The sequence below is a fragment of the Vicia villosa genome, unplaced genomic scaffold (genome assembly GCF_029867415.1).
Source record: "Vicia villosa cultivar HV-30 ecotype Madison, WI unplaced genomic scaffold, Vvil1.0 ctg.000205F_1_1, whole genome shotgun sequence".
In the NCBI taxonomy this organism is placed as follows: domain Eukaryota; kingdom Viridiplantae; phylum Streptophyta; class Magnoliopsida; order Fabales; family Fabaceae; genus Vicia; species Vicia villosa.
In genome coordinates, this window is record NW_026705069.1 from 1,205,228 (window position 1) to 1,213,638 (window position 8,411).

Consider the following 8,411-nt stretch of genomic DNA (forward strand, 5'->3'; position numbering starts at 1 on the left):
AATTCTTGTGTTCTTATTCTCTTCCCTAATTCCCTATTATACTTTGTTATTGGTATCGTTTTTCACAACATATATATATATATATATATATATATATATATATATATATATATATATATATATATATATATATATATATATATATATATATATATATATATATATATATATATATATATGTGTGTATGTGTGTGTGTGTGAACTTAGCAAATTGTTTCCATAGAAAATGAATTAATAGATTGTTCATAAAGACAAGTTCACATGGAACATAATAGAAAATAAGAGGTCTGATGTTTTACACCGACATTCTTAACTTTTAATTTCAGACGGTAACTAAGAGCTTTTTTAACAATGTCTGCTCCAACCTGCACCACATCGTTGTGATTGAAAATTCGTAACCAGAATGTTAAGTGGTAAATAATGATATACTTTCAAGCACCTAAAACATAAGAAAATTGAGGTGTTATCATTACAAATAATGACTCACTTTTTCTTCATCATTTGCAAGAATTTCCTTGATTGAAAATCCACCTTTAATGCAAGTTTAAGCAATGTGCAACCACCACAAACTTCAATAACCTCCTCATTCCTCAACAATTTCCTGAAAGTCAATAAATATGAGTTTAAAGAAAAAAAATTTAAACAATAAACTTTTTTGGAAAGATAAATGTCACCTTTATAGCATTAATAGCATTAAGCAGCTCCAATAGCAATTTGATCAAATTCAAATTGAAGCCACAGAGAGCTCCGAAGCCTGCAAAAAAAATTAGCTTCGGTAAGGTAAAAATCAATACCGCTGGCATTGCTTATCATAAACAGACAATGATACATACAAACATAAATACTAAAACTATCCATCAAAGGAAACACTAAAAGAATATTCTCAAACAACTAAAGCATATGTTGCAACCTTGGCTGATCACGGTAACAATCATATCATAATGAGCAGTAACATGAACTAAAAAATACAAATAGTATTCAACATTCATACCATATTCCTTACCAACTCTAATTGCAGCAACACATGAAGATTACTGTGCCAAGAATTTGAGTAGAATTATTGATAAGAGTACCAAATTATAGCATTATCATACATACATTTAGAGAACTTATCATACATCAAGACCCAACTCTACTGTGGTAGGCTCTAAAACAGCTTAATCACACAAGTCTCAAAACTGAAGACAATGCTGCTGATATGATCACCAAGACATTGCCGAGTTGCAAGTTTTTCCACTGTATGCAGTTGATAAAGCTGCATGAAGAAAGCTAGTCTGTTCCTTGACGTTGTAGAGTTAGGTCCAAGGTGGAGATTTGTGAGATATTGGATCGAACTCTAGTATGGTCGAAAGGTAGCTTCTTGGTTCGATAGGATTGAGCATGAAGTCGAAGGTTGTTCACATGCTTGTGTCGAAGATGCTAGGGTTGTTAGCATGTTAAATTAGGTTTTAGTGTTTAAACCCTAATTTGTTAAGTTAGCTTGTTTATTAAGTTGGCTTGTATAATGGGTCTTGTGGAAAAAAGCCCATTAGTTAGTATGTTAGGTTTTATTATAAATAGCATACTAGTCTCTCATCATTGCTAAGCTGCAAATCCTAATTTAGGGTGAGAGAGGTTATTTGTTATTCTTGTAAACTTGTAATCTTGTTTTAAGAGAAAGTAAAAGAATAGCAGTTATAACCAATTCTTGTGTTCTTATTCTCTTCCCTAATTCCCTATTATACTTTGTTATTGGTATCGTTTTTCACAACATCTAGTGATAATTAATTTATTTTAATCATAAAGAGCATTTCATTAGCTTCGTAACGCTTCGAACGGCACCCAAAACGGACTTACGGATCAAAAGTTATGAGTTTTATAAAAACAAGTATTTTTCAAAAACGTACAACGGTAACCGATTACCCAAACACCAGTAATCGGTTACTGAAGTTCAAAACCCCAAATTTCCTGTTTTTACTATGGGTAATCGATTACACCCCTTTCGGTAACCGATTACCTCGTACCTGCAACCCAAAAACCAGTTTTCAGCACCTTGAATTCCCCAAGACATCCCCCAATCGAACCAATACGATTGTATACGAAAAACAGAGGGATTTCACATGCAATATGAGTTATATCATCAACCAAACAACACTTTTAACATCAACAATCACTACCAACAAGTAATCACACAAAGTTCACAAAATTGAACCTAAATACCAAAACCCCAACCTAGAACATATTCTTTATCGAATCAATAGTATACGATTTCAATCCTAAAGCCTACGACCCGATAATAGAGGTTAACCGGAAGAGTCCCCCCTTACCTTAGAGTTTGGGATCCTTGAAGCTCTCTTCCTCTTCTTCTCCTCTGTCGCACTTTCACGTTCTCCCAAATGCACTTGTATTTCTCTTCTTCCAGAACTCTTGTTTTATGAAAAACACAACATAGCTTTAGTAAAGGCCTTATTTCTTGCACCCCCTTTCTCACTAACTACAACACTGACCCATTACTACATATTCTAATTTTATTATTTTAATCACCGCATAATTACATAAATCCAATTAATTAAATTAAAATCCAATTAATTAATAAATATAAAATATGGGGTGTTACAGTATCCACCTATGTTTGTTTCTATCTAAAGGGTGTGTACTATGTCTATGTCTACATGCGAATGAATGCAAAATGTAGGGAAAATAAAGAATTGTACTCGCACGGGCCCTACCCCGCTGCCTACGTATCCTTTTCAGGAATCAGAGTTACCGTAGCTCGGCTTAAGATTTTCTGTATGTTTTTGTGTTTTTTAGTTGGGCGGAGTTAACGTTCGCGCTCTTGCATAAGGGACGACCTACGATGCGTACGAGCGGAAATAAAATTGCCCTTAGGTGCCAACGAGGCAAAAGAAAAAGAAATGATTGGTTTGTGTCTTTTAGGGTAGATAAGTGATGAACAGTTCCCAATACCGGGCCACTCACCACTTTCTCTACTTTATTTTAATTTGAACCATTGTTAGGTGTTTTATGTGTTTTTCGGTTGTATATCTTTTAAGGGGAATTTATTTGCGATTTGAATCACATAAGAGTGTATAATGGTAGAGAAACAGATTAGGGAATGAATCCCACTCATTTCCCTACATAGTGATCGAGAAACAGATTAGGGAATGAATCCCACTCACTTCTCTCCCACTAAGCGATTAAGAAACAGATTAGGGAATAAATCCCACTCATTTCTCTCTGACTATTAGTAACGTGCGATTCGCATCTTTTATTTATTAAGTATTTTAAAAGTTGAAAAGGAAAAAGAATGCAATGGGGAACTAATTCTAAATTCTAATCTAAGTGGTCTAAGGAACCAAAATAATAAAAACTATACACTTTGTTAAAGGAAAACTATACATGGGATAGGTAAAAGAAAATCAATATACGACAAATAGAATTGAGAACTATAACAAATAAACGGTATTCACAAACACACATATATCAACTAATTCTACAAAAATCGAGACTAAAATTTATTCCTAAGTCTATTAACAAAATTATTTACAAAGAGGTATCAATACAAAGAAATTCAACACATTGTAAAGAAAAGGATTGATTAAAAGTACTAAAACAACTAGAAAAAAAAAACAAAAAAAATTATGACAATTATTTAACCAACCTAAAATATCTAAAAAACAATTTTATGCATTTTTTATACTTGAGTTAGAAGGAATTATGAGCTAAAAGTGAAGGAAAGCAAAATTTAAAATAAAATTGAAATCTAAACAACAGGGGGTGCAACAGCAATTTCTAAATGAACTGAAGCTATGTTATGAAGCAAACTGGGCCTAAAATAGGGGTGTGTGAAGAGCATGGGCGCTCAGGCCCAAATTCGTTGGAGTGTGGTGTGTTAGCAACGAAGGGGTGAGATTCAAGAACGTTACAGGCCCAGCACAAGTGAGGCCCAACGCTCACACTATCTACTCTATTTCATTTTATTTCATTTTTATTATTAATCATTTGGCAGCATGTGTATTATTCACTGATAACAAAAACGTGACATTAAGGCTAATAGTGATATCAATGGGTCAAGTTAATTTTAAGTTGCAAAAGACAAAAAACTCAGCTTAGGCCAATCACACGACGCCACCTCACAAGCCAATGATTGCAGAAAGGACAAAAAAGCATCATAAAATGGGGCACGGACGAATCACGTCGTGCCACGCGTGCTTGCCAACTTCACCATCATGCACATGAATTCAGACGACGGAGAAAAACTCCGGTCATCCCCTCCGGCGAAAGCTCACCGCCTGCAACCATGTTTACATCCAGAAAAAGCTTCAACCTATATCGATCCACTCGGATTTCTCCGCTGATTCCAAATCCGCCCTTAATTTTTATTTTTGATGCCTCTAACATTGTGAACACGAGCCAAGAACCTATGCCCTAACTTATTGAGAACTCCAAAACACATGATACTAACGTCATAGCCTTCATATACACGCACCGAGTTTAAGAACGAGATCTAAATCCATGGAAACACAAGATCATTTCACGTAATCACCAAACAGAATCCACATACAAGACGCAACATACATCTACCAAATGCATATTTCTTAGCCATGCAATTCTAGGCATGTTCAGAAAGTTTCAGAAGCATACCTGATGACGAACTGCAAAGAAACCTCGGAATAACTCCACTGCCTCCGCTATTTGATGATGACGATAACGGCTGCACGAAATTATGGCGTTGATTGGAGAGATTAACTCAAATCTTTAACTGAATTCTTGATAATCGAATCTGAAGTGGCGCAGGCCTCAAAGAGAGAAGAGATAGCGGAATCGGTCGTCAAGACACGACGTAGAGTGATGCTATTGGTGATGTGTGAACGGAAATGATGATGAGATGATTCGAGGAGAGAATTTCGTTTATGTTATGGTTGTTGTTTGAAGTTGAGATGATGAATGAAGATTGCTAGTTGATTGTGATGATGAAGATGAAGGATGAAAGGTGAAGGTTGAAAGAGAAGATTGAGGTTGATGAAGGTGGTTGGAGGTAGTTGGAGTTTGTTACATGTTGTAACAAACTTTGAAGGTGAGTTGATGGAAGGGAGGGGGAGAACCGAGAGAAAAAGAGAGTGAGGAGAGAAAGCTTAGAGAAAAGTGAGAGAGTGTAAGTTTCTGAAACTGAGAAAGTGAAAAAGTGAGAGTGTCTTTGCTATGGTGTGAAGGTTTTGCTTTTATACATGGAGTGAGTGTGCATGGAGAATTAAGGTGTGGGTGAGTGTAGTGTAGCATTGTGCATGGCCTTATATGGGAATAATGTAAGTGATGCATCTTGTGTATGCTGCGCGCGTGACATGCCTATCCCCTGGCCAAAGTCAGCTTCCATGTGCATGGGTTTGGGGGTTAATATCTTGTTCCACAAATGCCTAAAATCTTTGATTTTTATGCCTTTTGAAAGAGGACATGGGAAGGAGTAAATACATACCACATTTGAATCAAGTGGATGCTTCTAATCCTCTAAAACTGGGCGCAAATATGGCCCACCACCTGTTTGTATAAATGCTGCGCGTGACCTGGATGTTTCCAGGCAACATGACTTGGTTCAGTGATAACCTTCCAACTTCCAGTCTTCACAACTCTTGAATCACGCCTCTAATAAAAAAACTCCCAACTACAAAGTTGTTCATCTCCATGAGATGAACAACTTTTATGTTGAAAACTTTTTAAAAAGATGCCATTAGCTACGTGTAAAGTGACGGTGAAGTCAGCTGACCATCCAATTTCCAGCCAATCAAAAAATCATAAGTGTAGAACTTTCCTCTTATGGAAGCTTCACATTTCAACTAACTTTCCCCATTTGGCATTTTTTGGTTATCTTAATTTTATTTATTTCCTTTGACTTTTGTTGACTAATTTTCATCAAAAGCCAATATTTGAGTGATTCTTCTGATTTTGACTAGAATGTCTAAAAGTCAACTGTCTGATTTTTCTGATTATTGATGAAATTCCTGATTAAATCTTCTCCAGTCACATCCAGTCAAATGAATACTTCCACATGATCAATATGAAAGCTTGCCACTCATAGAACCAATTCCTGATTTAATCTTGACCAGAAAGTCATCTGGTTGACTTTGGTCGAAGAAACTCTGATTAAGGTGATTAGATGATTTTCGAGCTTGCACGCTCTCACCCATGCTCTGAATTGAAGGGAAACCCTAATTTCAAGGGGTCTTGGGCATAACGATGGCACCTCATATTGGGCTTCAAATCTCTTCTTCTGATCAAGTACCAATGATATGGATGAATGCAATGACATGACCTAGATGGATGTATGCTTATAGATTGTAGGCCAGATAAATAAGGGTAGGACAAATTTGGGGTATGACATCTCTCTCTCTCTCTCTCTCTCTCTATCTCTCTCTCTCTCTCTCCCCTTTCAAACCCAAACAACTTCATCACCCTTTTTCTCCCTCATATCTATGGTCACCACCACCTCCAATGAAAAAACCAATTTCATATTCGTATTTCTCATCTCCCGGACTTCCTAGTGAACCTGTTAGATTTTTGTTTCGATGGATTTCAAAAAGAAGTAGCGCCAAAGTGTGGTGGACGAAAGAAAATTGTGGTTGGAGGTAGTGGTTACTTTAAGAAATTTCTTTTGTCGGCGTATTTAGCTATTTCGGTTAGTCGTCTTCTTTTTCTTTTTTTGTCTAATTTCTATTATGAATTTGTTGTTGTGTTGATTTGTTGTTATGGAATGATGCTTAGACTGTGGTTTGCGCTTTGCTCACCACTTGTTTGATGAAAGGTCTCCGATGAAAAGCGTCTTAGTGTTTTGTCTTCCTGGTTATATCTCAGTGTTTCTCATTTCTTGTTATAGCTTCTTTTGTTTTGTTATTTTTCCACTTTCTTGACCACTTATTTTCTCACTTTTTGTTATAGCTTATATGAATCAGCTGTTTTGGGACTGATACGAATAAGTTGTTTTGAGTATACCATAAATAGGTTAATTTCAATTTTGAGACTTGTTTGAATAAGTTGTTTTAGGAATTATATATATAAGTTATTTTGAGTATTTCATAAATAAATTAATTTCAGTTATGAGACTTGTGTGATTAAGCTGTTTTAGAGCCTACCACAGTAGAGTTGGGTCTTGATGTATGATAAGTTCTCTAAATGTATGTATGATAATGCTATAATTTGGTACTCTTATCAATAATTCTACTCAAATTCTTGGCACAGTAATCTTCATGAGTTGCTGCAATTAGAGTTGGTAAGGAATATGGTATGAATGTTGAATACTATTTGTATTTTTTAGTTCATGTTACTGCTCATTATGATATGATTGTTACCGTGATCAGCCAAGGTTGCAACATATGCTTTAGTTGTTTGAGAATATTCTTTTAGTGTTTCCTTTGATGGATAGTTTTAGTATTTATGTTTGTATGTATCATTGTCTGTTTATGATAAGCAATGCCAGCGGTATTGATTTTTACCTTACCGAAGCTAATTTTTTTTGCAGGCTTCGGAGCTCTCTGTGGCTTCAATTTGAATTTGATCAAATTGCTATTGGAGCTGCTTAATGCTATTAATGCTATAAAGGTGACATTTATCTTTCCAAAAAAGTTTATTGTTTAAATTTTTTTTCTTTAAACTCATATTTATTGACTTTCAGGAAATTGTTGAGGAATGAGGAGGTTATTGAAGTTTGTGGTGGTTGCACATTGCTTAAACTTGCATTAAAGGTGGATTTTCAATCAAGGAAATTCTTGCAAATGATGAAGAAAAAGTGAGTCATTATTTGTAATGATAACACCTCAATTTTCTTATGTTTTAGGTGCTTGAAAGTATATCATTATTTACCACTTAACATTCTGGTTACGAATTTTCAATCACAACGATGTGGTGCAGGTTGGAGCAGACATTGTTAAAAAAGCTCTTAGTTACCGTCTGAAATTAAAAGTTAAGAATGTCGGTGTAAAACATCAGACCTCTTATTTTCTATTATGTTCCATGTGAACTTGTCTTTATGAACAATCTATTAATTCATTTTCTATGGAAACAATTTGCTAAGTTCACACACACACACACACACACACACATATATATATATATATATATATATATATATATATATATATATATATGTTGTGAAAAACGATACCAATAACAAAGTATAATAGGGAATTAGGGAAGAGAATAAGAACACAAGAATTGGTTATAACTGCTATTCTTTTACTTTCTCTTAAAACAAGATTACAAGTTTACAAGAATAACAAATAACCTCTCTCACCCTAAATTAGGATTTGCAGCTTAGCAATGATGAGAGACTAGTATGCTATTTATAATAAAACCTAACATACTAACTAATGGGCTTTTTTCCACAAGACCCATTATACAAGCCAACTTAATAAACAAGCTAACTTAACAAATTAGGGTTTAAA

The 8,411-nt window shown here is 34.9% G+C and overlaps 2 long non-coding RNA genes across 2 annotated transcripts; one reads left to right on the forward strand and one right to left on the reverse strand.

Moving 5' to 3' along the window:
- Positions 1 to 285: 285 nt before the first annotated feature.
- Positions 286 to 805, reverse strand: LOC131625317 (uncharacterized). The gene is made up of 3 exons (XR_009290835.1): positions 675 to 805; positions 488 to 601; positions 286 to 365 (listed from the first exon to the last, which is right to left on the reverse strand). It is a non-coding gene; the product is annotated as an uncharacterized LOC131625317 (long non-coding RNA).
- Positions 806 to 6,414: 5,609 nt separating this feature from the next.
- On the forward strand, positions 6,415 to 7,958 carry LOC131625314 (uncharacterized). Its single transcript, XR_009290834.1, has 4 exons — positions 6,415 to 6,649; positions 7,490 to 7,569; positions 7,643 to 7,756; positions 7,879 to 7,958. It is a non-coding gene; the product is annotated as an uncharacterized LOC131625314 (long non-coding RNA).
- Positions 7,959 to 8,411: the final 453 nt, after the last annotated feature.